General features: G+C 40.8%; 1 protein-coding gene across 1 annotated transcript in view; it reads left to right on the forward strand.

Annotated features, from left to right (window-relative positions):
- The window catches only part of CFAP157 (cilia and flagella associated protein 157), a 511,692-nt gene that overhangs the window by 54,628 nt on the left and 444,426 nt on the right, over nucleotides 1–12,638 (forward strand). The window lies entirely within an intron of this gene.

The raw sequence follows: 12,638 nt of genomic DNA on the forward strand, positions 1-12,638 counted from the left end.
TGCAGGCAATTAAATTGCTGTCTTGAATGCGTGAGCTAGAGATCAGGTGCTGCACCAATGCCAAATACAGGTCGACAGACTCAGGTTAATGAACTCTTGTCCCCCAGCCCTCAGCAGTGTTTCAGGTCACAAAAGTCTCAAACACATGGTGCTCAGCCATCTGACAGCAGTTCTGATGTCTTATTTGAGATGATAATTTGACTGTTTTCCAGAAATATATCCTATTGAGGCTGGCTGTTTGAAACTTTTCTAGTAACAAGAATAAGAGCTTCTATTCTCCCCCATTGTTCTCCCCTTTTCTCCTTTCCAAGTAGTTTTCCCCTTTAATAGTCGTATGACTTCTCCGGTCGCATATTTTCTTTAACCTGATTATTGTTTATCTTTTCTTTACCCTGATTACTCTTCATCTTTCCTTTATCCTGTAGTGTAGTTCCTATTATCCCAATAGGCTCTGCGCATTGGAATAATACCTTCAATAGTATAGGCCTAGACCAGACGTTAACTAGGTCTTCTATTGTCGATATTAGACTTAAAGTTTTGGGTTTGCCAGCTAGCTCAGAGTTCACTAGAAACGTTCTCGAATAGGCAAGGAGGAGTTGAACCTCCCTGGATAGACAAGAAGGGATTTAGTTTCTGACAACCATAGAACATGACAACTTTGCTCTCCCCTAATAAAGAGTGTATCTCTAGAGTTGTGTGAAAACAAAAGACAACTTATTTTACTCAGTCAGTACGTGCATTCTTAGTTTCACCAGATTGTAGAGAAAAGGAAGAGACGGGCGTGTTCAATAAAAGATGGTATTTATTGATCAGTCTCTTTTCTCATACAAGAGAAATGGATCGATATTATCGCAATACTTATGGTTAAGTAAAGTGCATACAATAAAAGCAGAAGTATAAAATAATACTGTAAAAACATTTATATGGTTTCTAAGCCATATGCAGGTTTAAAATGGATAAAATAGTTATATACATATACATTTGACTAATCGTACTCAACTGGTGTTTCTAACTACGCCTACCCCGGTGTACCTGACCTAAGCCTAATACGTGGGCGGGAATAGAAAGTAACAGTTTAAGTTAAGTTTGTTTTGCCAAGTGACTGACTCAAGAATTCTCTGCGAGGGGTTATTCAGTTCTGTACCTGGAATTTAGGATGAATGAGGGATGGTATCTCTCGTCTCTGGTCTCGATATTCCAGGCTGCCTGCGAGGGCTACCCGGAAGCGCCGGAGCTGGATTTCTTGGCAGGAGAAAGCAGCGTCTCGTTCTCAGCGCGTCAGGAAGGCGGGGCTGCGCCAGCGGGGTCTGCTCTGCTCTGGGCTTCGGCAAGTCTGGCTGCTCCGATCTCGTCACCACCGCGTGTGTTTGCTTAAGGCAATACCGGTAATATTTATACCTGTAAGGTGCCGAGATTGACGTAAGGATGGACATAGATACGTCAATAAGGATGTCATACGACTTGGTCGTTAGCACATTCTTTTGCTGAAGTTCTCGATGAAATCAAAACAATGGCCGCAGGGTTTTTCCCGGGGTGTCATAGGTTTGATTTGTTTTGAGAACTCCGTATGCCTTATCAGGGGCTGGAGGAATATCGCTTGTCTAATTAGATGGCAAGCGTTATGACATAATCAGATAACACGTTCCTGTGCCGTGGTGTGGCTTAATCAGATAACGGTTTCTGCATCATGGGATGGCTGCTAGTTAACTTGTTAACCAGAACAGGGTCAGGAATAGGGGGATCGATACAGAACCTATAGGAATACATCACACCCACTCCACGCTAACTATGGCCATATTTACGAATCTAGGCATAGTAAAACATACTGTAGAGTATTGTGTATACCTTACCACCCCAAAATACATATTATGCATTTCGAATTGATCTAATATACGAAAAAAATAGTCACATGTATTATATGCACTCAAGCTGTAGAATAATGCCAAAGTAATCAAGCATATGTATACATTATTACTAATCGAATATGAGAATTACACATGAAATGGCTCTTAATACAGAAGAAAAAGTTCGAGACCATTCCATCACAGAATAAAATAATTATGAACATACCAGCGGGCAGCTAATGTCTATAAAGTATCTAAAAATAGAAATTTTAGTTCTCTAAGAATAGTTCTTACTTTAAGCAGAAGATAAGTGTCCCGAAAAAATCGTAAAAATATTTTGGGGCGGCTGAAAAAATTGCTGTCCGTGAACTGGAGGGAAAATTGTTCATGGTATTCTGTTATTAAAGTTGAAGGCCAAATTCAGGGAACGCCGTGTGCTAGCTTGCTCAAAAGTCTCTATTTCTGCTCTGGAGAGAACATCATATCATTTAGACTGTCGAAAAAGCTGTCAACAGCTTCCTGGGAGAGTTCCACTAACTCGGAAAAGGATGTAACCATGCATTCATGTGCATGATTGTCTCCATTGACGTTTTTATTAGTATTGCTGACAGAAGGTCGTACCTGATCGATGCTGCTTTCATCTTGAACTTCACTACCCCTTAATCGTAGCGGTGAAGTCTTTTCGAATGCCGTCATCAGGATTGGCAGCCGTTGAGGGCAGCACAAAGCATGAGCCTTTATTGGGCTCAACAATGTGTCTGCATCCATTGGCGCATCCGATTGTAGCGTCAGACAGGTGTCCAACACGCATTCTTCTCCACACAGCATGCACCTTAATACAGGTAAAACACATCGATGCCACATTGGTCGAAATGAAAGAAACCAAGTCATGTTCAGGTCTCTAAGCCGGGATAGTCCCAGGATTTTTGATATCCGGTCCCGGTATCCAATGGCTCGGATTGTTTCTTCCCTTGTCGCAGGTGTTTTGTCTGTGACACGGTTTGCCATAACGAAATATAAGGACTAAGAATAGAATTCCTGCAATTAGTCCCAAAATGAGGGGAAGTCCGCCAAAAATCGAATGGACGAAATCTGGAAAAATACCCAGTATGGCTTTGAATGGTGTTAATGCCATCGAAAATACTGTCTTAAATACTTTTGAGACTCCACTGGTATCAGAAATATTTAAGATTTCATTCAGGATTTCTGCGAAATGTATGGGGGAATTAGTTGATAACAATGAGTGAATCTCTGCAGTCGTCCTTGCGACTAGGAGATCATACGTTTCTTTTGATGACGTGAGCCTGGTTGGCGTCTGAAGAAGCACTGTTTTCATTCTGCTTAAAGTGTCTATTCGAATAGAAGTAATTTTCAAGTTGGGCCATGCCCTTGCCTCCCTGTCTGGAAAGGAGCTGGGGAACAATAAGCGTCCACAGCACTTGACCTTCGCAGTCGTAGTTACGAGATAAGGAGTCCCGGGCATAAGACTACAGCATCTGCGGTCCACAATTAGAATGTAACTCCCATTATAGAGTCTTTGAAAAAATGGTTCTATCTCTGTTGCAGGTGTGCCTAGCTGGTGACATGAAAGGTTATTTGAGTTCCCTTCACAGGCTCCATGCAAACTAATTCCATTACACAGAAGTGTACCGCTTAGTGACATCGCACAATTATTGCCACTAAGAAACACTTTCTGTCCTTTATTACTGACACATGCATGTGAATAAGGCAAGTTCCATGTTGTCTTAATGTACCCTTTTCCCAATTTTTCGTACATGCCAGCCTGTATATATTTTTGGCAGTATTGAAACCTGAAGGTTGATATTGGAATATTAATTATCCCATGTATTATCCATTCACTGACAGGTCGTTCTGACATTGTCACTGGTAATCTCTCGAGTTTCTCAATGCTCAGGATTGTATATTCAGCACCCTTTTGTGCCATACTGATTTGTTTATCAGTAAGGTTAAAGATATTGAATAGTGACGTTGTGTTGATTAAACACCAAGGCACATAGCCTGAACGCAGATTTTGTAACGTCCAGCCAAGCTGTACAATAGAACGCAATTGAGACTGACCGTGTTGTAACAACAGTAAGTCTTGCGATAAAATGTCGATTGCTGAAGACACAATGCTGTCCAAAGAAAAAATTCTGGAGGACAGAGTCATTAACCCATTGTCCACTACAGAAAGTGATTTTTCCAAATTAATACGGTCAATTTCCCGTATTCTTTCTGCTGTCTCAATTTGAGTCACCTTCCAGGCCTCGTTGTAAGCTGCATATACAGAGGCTGCTATGAAACATTTCTGACGCTGTTTGCGCGTTCCCATAATGAAATCACTCAAGTCAGCACCATCAGTAAGTAAAGTTAGGTGTTGCTTAATTTCTGTCAGTGTGGAAGTTTGTAGCCATTGAAGGCATAATTTGCCCACACTGTAGGTGGTTATTATCCCTGGGTGTTGTCTTTGGGAATATCTAGGGTCTGGCCTGGTCAATGTGAACCCCTGTGTTTTGTTCAGGAATCTATCTTGACAGTTATTAGTATCTGTGGGCCAGATTAACCATTGTTTCCAATCAGGATTTGTTCTGTTTTGGTTTAATACATAGTTTACGTCTATCTCTTCATCTGTAGAGCTATTGCTGTCCATTGTTGGCTTTGGAATAGACGGTTTATTTAAGTCTTTGATTTTGGCTAGGCCAAGACAGGTAGTTTGTTGAACAGTGTCATTCAAAAATATAATTTGTTCTGGGATCATGCAGGCTCTAAACAATGATTCTATACCTTGTACTTGCCATTCTTTTGTACCCCAAACACTTTTTACTTCAACATTTTTGTTCCAATAATCAAACCCAAAAGTCATTTGTTCAAAAAATGAGTCTGAATATATCAATTTCATGTTTGTTAGCATGATCTTTGTCCCTGTCTTATTTGACAATTTGAAATAAAATGTTTCAGCATACTTGTGTTGAACCCTGAAAAGTATGAATATTTGTCGTAAAAGGTTCTTGAGCTTCCTTTTGGAGGGGTCGCACAATGTTCCCATTGATTATAATTTAAAATATTTCTAGGTTGTACCGATTTATGTAGAAAATGGTTACCATAGTGGTTGTAACAGTACATACTATCATAATTAGTCGAACCCTGCAAATAATCATGTTTGGTAAATTTAGCAGACATCACTAAGTCAGACATCATATCATTTATGTTTTCAAAGTCCCAATCATCAGCAAATGAGCTTGGTTTTACAAAGTCACTTAACGAGATCTTGATTTGGTGTGGATATTTCAGGATTTCAACCGGACCATAAATTTCGTAGTCAGTATTGTCCCATGCTACCCCACCTGGTATAGGATTGGCTGTGAAGTTGACTGAAGAAAGTTCTCTTTTCTCGACGTGTGAAGATGTGTGTGGCTTGAGGATCAAGTTGATTTTCTGACTTGCTGTGTCCATTTTAGCATATTTTCCCTCAATGAAGCGTCCCAAAGTTAGTATCATGATGAGCCAAAGTATGAGGATAAATGCACCAAAGCCCACCCAAAATTCAATCCATGGAGAAATCAGATAGGTGTCTTTCAGTTGTTTCAAAAGTTCTGTAGCTTTATCTTTAAAGGTTTTTGATGATGGCTGTGTTTTTGATTCACTTAGGTCTTCAGAGGAATCATCGAAGTTTATGAAGTAGCCGGATGCAGTTTTGTCAATCGTTCCAATTGCTTCAGGATTACTGTTTCTTGCATATTCGTTTGTTACTTCATTGTAGGTTGGTGTGTCTCTACTAAATGTTTTTATTTGGGTTGTTAGAGGTCTGAGTTCCAATGCATTGTTGCATAGTCCTTGTTGTTGTTCTGTAGGCGTTTCGAATGTGATTAACCTCTTGGTTTGGACCTCTGTATTTGTAGCAAACCTTGGTGTTCTGCTACTTATCGGGAGTCCACTTGGCCTACTGTTTGTTATCGGCCACATGATTGTGGTTTTACCAGGTCGATGGATACAACTCGGTTCTCCTTTTTACCAGCAAGTGGCGGTAGTACAACTGATCTTGTCCCGTTGATAGACAAGACAGGAACTGCTTTTCTGTAAGAAGGCCCAAATTCCTTCTTTACCGCGATCTTTTCTCTGACTAGATCCCCGACTTTTGGAATCCAGACAGGTCTTGCTGGGACAGGTGGTGGTTCTTCAGTGGTTGTTGGCTGCTGTTTCAACTTTATGTTGCTCAGGTCTTTTCTTGTTTTGTTTAAGTCCTGTAAAATAGCCAAACGATCTTTGATATCAAAGCTTTTTTCCTTCACCACTGAAGTCTGACTGTCAAGTTCTAAGACTAACATCCTAGTTCCAAACAATAATTCGTACGCACTGAATCCCTTCAGAGAATTTCTTGGCAAGTCATTTAGACTACGTTGGACACTTATTAGATGTTTGACCCACCCAGCTCCCGAACCTAATACCCTTTCCGTTATAGATAGCTTTATGCCTTGGTTTTTTCTTTACACCATCCCGTATCCCTCAGGAAGGAAGTGAGAAGAATCCCGCTGTGCTATGCTCATTTGGCCGAGCTTTCCCCCAAGCTTGTGGGCTCAAGTGAAAAGATTGGTCAAACGTAGCATGCTCCTAGCGTATATGCCATTTAGACTCGCAAATCTTTGTATAACAGTCCAGACGTCAGCCGAGTGCTGGGGATCTACATTATAAGTGGAAACTAGCCTGTATATGTTAATCGGACGCTTTGCTTTTTACTGTTGATTCTTTCTGGAGTGAAACGCCACGGTAGTATACCGTTTCTCTCGCCACTGCGATCTCTGTTGCAGTCGGGGCATTTTTTTACAAAAATGTCATGCTGCAGGCTCATGCCTGGCCACCAGTACACTGATTGTAGTTCTTCCAGAGAATCTTTTAGTTTGAGGTGTCTGAGACCCTCGCCCATATGTGCGTCTGCAATTAACAAAGTTCTCCTGTCCATGTTTGGAATTACTCTATCCCCCACTCCAGGGATTTGAGCAAAAGAGACGGAGTTTGCATCGATTATGTATGTATAATTGAGTGGATAGTTGATCGGTAGCGCTGAGCAGTCGCCTTTTGATGACGTTTTCACAGCCAGCACTGTTTCACCGTCAATGTTTTTCATTGTACGCTTTTTCCTAGCTACGGAAGCCGATTTAGTTGCTACCGCTGTGGCTGTCTCAGCCAATGAATTCCCTGCAACGTGAACGCCATCACGCTGATGACTCAGTGTATGTATCACGTGAGTCTTTGGTAGTTCTTTTTGTAACAGAACTATTTGTTCCCAAAGCAGTTTTTGCTTTATTGTTGCACCTGTGTCATCTTTGTAACCGTTTTGAATCCATTTCTGCAAATCGTTGTTATATGATTTGACGCAGTAATATGAATCGGACACTATAAGTGTCGGGAATTCGTGATCCGCATTATCTAGCGCCATTTTCAATGCTATTATTTCAGTCTGTTGTCCTGAATTAGTTTCTACTGAGTGTGTTTTTATTAATAGAGGTCTTAGTTTACCTCCGCGCCACACTTCTTTTGTAATCTCACATGTGGGGTTGTATGCTTGTTCTCCCCAAACGGAGGGTTGAGCATGTCCGTTTGTATAGATTACACAAGCGTACTGTCGTAATGGCAGAATGTCGGCTGGCAGAGGGAATATTCTTTCATATTCTAGATTTTTTAATTCCTTTAGTTCTGGATCAAAGTAGTAGTATACTTTGTCCGTTGTAATTGAATTCACCCATTGTATCCACTTTGGATTCAATGCTGTGGTTGGTAAATTACACGGGGTTGTTAATGCCTCAAAGGCTGATTCTGCTGTTATGACTGTGATGTGTCTACCGTCAGCTTTATCTTTTTCTTTAGCTATTGCGGTTTGAACTGCATGAACAATGTTTTCTTTAATGCTGAATTTCTTTTCAGCTTCTGTGTACAAGTGTGATTTGAATGCAATTGGTACCTTTTCTCCCTCGTTAGAGGTCAGGTATGTGAATCCGCATCTTCCTGGGATGACTCGAATCACAAGATTGCGTGTGTTATCACGTGTTTCTAATTTTGTTTTAATTAACATGTCTGTTTGTAAGGATCTCAGAATTTCTGTGTGTATTTGAGTCCAATTGGTTCTTTTAAAATCTGGTTTTATTAGATGATAAAGGGGTTTGACCCTTTCTGCGTAATTTGCAATGTATGTTCTTCCGAAATTTAGGAAGCCTAGAATTGACTGTAGGTTTTTTAGTGTTCTAGGTGCTTGGAGTACAGCACATTTCTCTAGGAAATTGTCAGCCAGGCTTTTGCCTTCACTTGATAATTCATATCCTAAGAACAGGACTGTTAGATGGGCAATTCTAGATTTTTTAAAGTTGAATTTGTAACCCTCTGCTGCGAATCCAAGTATTATGGTGTTCACTCTCTTCAAGTGAGTATCCAAGTCATCATCTGTTAGGTATATGTCGTCGACATAAGATAATGCCTCTTCGTCATATGTTTGTAATAATTCTGTTACTCTCGCTGAGAATAATCCTGGGCTGTTCTTGAACCCTTGGGGTAACCGACAGAATTGTTTTTGAGCGCCATTTATTGAGAACGCAGACAAATATCTGCTCTCTGGTGCTATGTTTTGACAAAAGAATCCATTAGAGATGTCTAATGTTGTTTTGTATTTTTTGCGCACTATGTTATTCATTAGTGCTGCACTATGCGAGTTTTGTACTGCAAAAGTTTTGCAACATGAGTTAAGGTGTCTGTAATCCAAAACTAGACTATATGAATTGTCTGGTTTGGAGACAGGAAACAAAGGGTTGTTCATTTGTGAGGTGCAAGTTTCAATCACCCCCTGGTATTCTAGTTGATCTAGGATTTCTTTTACCTGTTTTTTAGCTTCTTGCTTAATTGGGTACTGTCTTTGTGCAGTAGGTTGTGTTTTTAACTGGATTTTGTGAGGAGGAGAATCCTCATCCCATCCTACATGATTTTTATATAAAGCAGGAGCTTGAGCTACTGCCCACTTTCTAGCAAGTGTGTATTTCTTATGAATTGGGATATGATTTGAGAAGGCAGGCATAATTATTTCTTCGCCATGAGGGCAGTCCCTGACAAACTCTGGTGGCCAGTCTTTTTCAGCTAGAAGGATGTCATAGCCCTTGGAGAGATTATCCCAAAATAGTCCCCTTATTTTCCTAGTCTTATCCCCTTCTATACGTAAAGTTATTTCATATATTTTGTGAGGTTTGCTAACTCTGGTGTCTGCAGTTTCCACTTGAATGTATTCATTCGTGTCCACTGTCTCCAGATGATTCATAAGGACTTTGCTTGCTATGCTCACTTCTGCTGCGCTGTCTAGCATTGTCTGAGCCCACTCTCCGTTTTTCAGCTGTGTCCTCAGTATTCTCGGCATTGTTGAATACTTTAATACTGGCTACCTTCTTTTTTGGAAATTGTAATTTCTTATTTGGATGAGTAGGTTCCTTGTCTTTGGACTTGACGTGCCCTTCCCTGGGTTCCGATCGTCCTCTTCTTTCCGATTTCTGCGAGGAAGTCTGAAAAGATTGAGAGGGACGTGTATCAAAATCTTGAAATCTATCCGGTTTCTTTATATTATCCCTATTTCTAAGGTTGTATTTTTTCCCAGAGGGCTCACTTTGGGGAGACATGTGTCCTTGGTTTGGAGATTTTTCTCTCCGCCGAGGAGACCTTCCTCTGGACTGGAATCTCTTTTCTTTCGGATTGGATTGTTTGTTTCCATCCCAGTTCTTCTTTTGTGATGTTAAATTATTTTTAATAAATATTTTTTCAGGACTTTCAATCAGTTGGGGTTTTACTGGTATTTCACCTAAACTATCTCTACCTAGTTCCTCATAGGATTTTTCTATGATTCTGGCAATTTCAGCTGGTTGGTCTGCTATATCTGTTTCTTTTAACCTCTGGCGGATCGCCACGTTTGCTGCTTCTCCCTTTATATTGGCCAGTAATATAGCCGAGACCTGCTTGAAGTCTTTCAGTAATTTCATACCAAGAGTTAAAGCGGGTTCTGGACCGTATTCGTCTTGAATTTGTTTTAGCACATCTGGTATTACCGAGATGGATGGAACACCATGCGTTTTTGTGTAGATGGAAGCAAAGACTGTACCCCAAGTGTCACAGTCCTCCACGTGTGGTGCGATTCCCATTGGAAGACAGATAGTCAGAATCCTGTGTTTATCCACAGGAGTGGTGTCTGGAAACACCGCCTCTATTTGGGTGATTTTTTGTGCTAACCAGAACGGTATTTGTTCCCTTTTAGCTGGTACCTTACCTAGGCAGGACTGAATGTTCTGTGGTGTAATTTTATTTGTGTTCCCCTGATGAGGGGTCAGCTGTGGAATTTTAATTGCTGGTTGGATTGTTGAAGTCCGCATTACATATTGGACTAATTGTCTATGTATTTTTATTAATTGTTTTAATTGTATTAAAAGATTTGCTGCAGACATCCCTTCGATGTCTGGATGTGGTGTGTATCCGGCTAGGACCAGCCACGTTGCTCCTGGTCTACCTAATGGACCGAGCCTGGTGATGTGATTGTTGTGTTTTAGGGCGCCATTAAACAAGAGCAGGTGCTCTTGAAATTTAAGTGGTACTTCCACCTCCTCGAAAGGAGTGTATTCTTCAGGAGGTTCCTCTGTTTTGTAATGGTGGAAGACCTTTGTTACAGCGTTTGCTGCAGGAAAGTGTATCCATGAATAGAATACCTCTGTCTATTACGAATATGACTGTGCCACCTCTAGGTGTCAGTCCATTTTCTATAAGTTTTAAAGTTATAGATTTCCTTGTGTTGACCGGGATGAGTTTTAAATCCGGGTCAGCTTCTTGCATAGTATTATCAGCTGCTACGAGTTCAGCTGCTACTCTAGCTATCTCTCTTTCTTCTTCAGTCTCTGACATTCTACTGTCAGGAAGGTTATTTTATTTGTTTGCAGATCAGGTTTCTTATGGAAGCAAAGATTAGATGCACAATATTTTGGAACAGTGTATCCTTCAACGTTGACTAAACCAAGGACCATACATAGGAGTTTCCTCCTGCGAGGTTTGGCGGATATGACCTTTCACCCACTCCAGACGTCTTTGGAGTATTATGGGAAAAAAGGGGTCTGAGTGAAAAAGCACGACTGAGTTACTCTAATGTCTTGCGTTAGTTTTATCGCCTTTCCAAACGTTTGGGCGCCATGTAGTGTAGTTCCTATTATCCCAATAGGCTCTGCGCATTGGAATAATACCTTCAATAGTATAGGCCTAGACCAGACGTTAACTAGGTCTTCTATTGTCGATATTAGACTTAAAGTTTTGGGTTTGCCAGCTAGCTCAGAGTTCACTAGAAACTTTCTCGAATAGGCAAGGAGGAGTTGAACCTCCCTGGATAGACAAGAAGGGATTTAGTTTCTGACAACCATAGAACATGACAACTTTGCTCTCCCCTAATCAAGAGTGTATCTCTAGAGTCGTGTGAAAACAAAAGACAACTTATTTTACTGAGTCAGTACGTGCATTCTTAGTCTCACCAGATTGTAGAGAAAAGGAAGAGACGGGCGTGTTCAATAAAAGATGTTATTTATTGATCAGTCTCTTTTCTCGTACAAGAGAAATGGATCGATATTATCGCAATACTTATGGTTAAGTAAAGTGCATACAATAAAAGCAGAAGTATAAAATAATACTGTAAAAACATTTATATGGTTTCTAAGCCATATGCAGGTTTAAAATGGATAAAATAGTTATATACATATACATTTGACTAATCGTACTCAACTGGTGTTTCTAACTACGCCTACCCCGGTGTACCTGACCTAAGCCTAATACGTGGGCGGGAATAGAAAGTAACAGTTTAAGTTAAGTTTGTTTTGCCAAGTGACTGACTCAAGAATTCTCTGCGAGGGGTTATTCAGTTCTGTACCTGGAATTTAGGATGAATGAGGGATGGTATCGCTCGTCTCTGGTCTCGATATTCCAGGCTGCCTGCGAGGGCTACCCGGAAGCGCCGGAGCTGGATTTCTCGGCAGGAGAAAGCAGCGTCTCGTTCTCAGCGCGTCAGGAAGGCGGGGCTGCGCCAGCGGGGTCTGCTCTGCTCTGGGCTTCGGCAAGTCTGGCTGCTCCGATCTCGTCACCACCGCGTGTGTTTGCTTAAGGCAATACCGGTAATATTTATACCTGTAAGGTGCCGAGATTGACGTAAGGATGGACATAGATACGTCAATAAGGATGTCATACGACTTGGTCGTTAGCACATTCTTTTGCTGAAGTTCTCGATGAAATCAAAACAATGGCCGCAGGGTTTTTCCCGGGGTGTCATAGGTTTGATTAGTTTTGAGAACTCCGTATGCCTTATCAGGGGCTGGAGGAATATCGCTTGTCTAATTAGATGGCAAGCGTTATGACATAATCAGATAACACGTTCCTGTGCCGTGGTGTGGCTTAATCAGATAACGGTTTCTGCATCATGGGATGGCTGCTAGTAAACTTGTTAACCAGAACAGGGTCAGGAATAGGGGGATCGATACAGAACCTATAGGAATACATCACAATCCTGACTATTCTTCATATTTTCTTTATCCTGACTATTAGCAATCTTTCCTTTATCCTGACTTTTCTTCATCTTTCCTTCATCCTCACTTTTAGCAATCTTTCCTTTATCCTATTATTCATCTTTCCTATATCCTGACTTTTCTTCATCTTTCTTTTATCCTATTAGTAATCTTTCCTTTATCCTGACTATTAGCAATCTTTCCTTTATCCTGACTTTCCTTCATCCTCATTATTCTTCATCTTTCC

Source organism: Lissotriton helveticus, chromosome 5_2 (assembly GCF_964261635.1).
Source record: "Lissotriton helveticus chromosome 5_2, aLisHel1.1, whole genome shotgun sequence".
In the NCBI taxonomy this organism is placed as follows: Eukaryota; Metazoa; Chordata; class Amphibia; order Caudata; family Salamandridae; genus Lissotriton; species Lissotriton helveticus.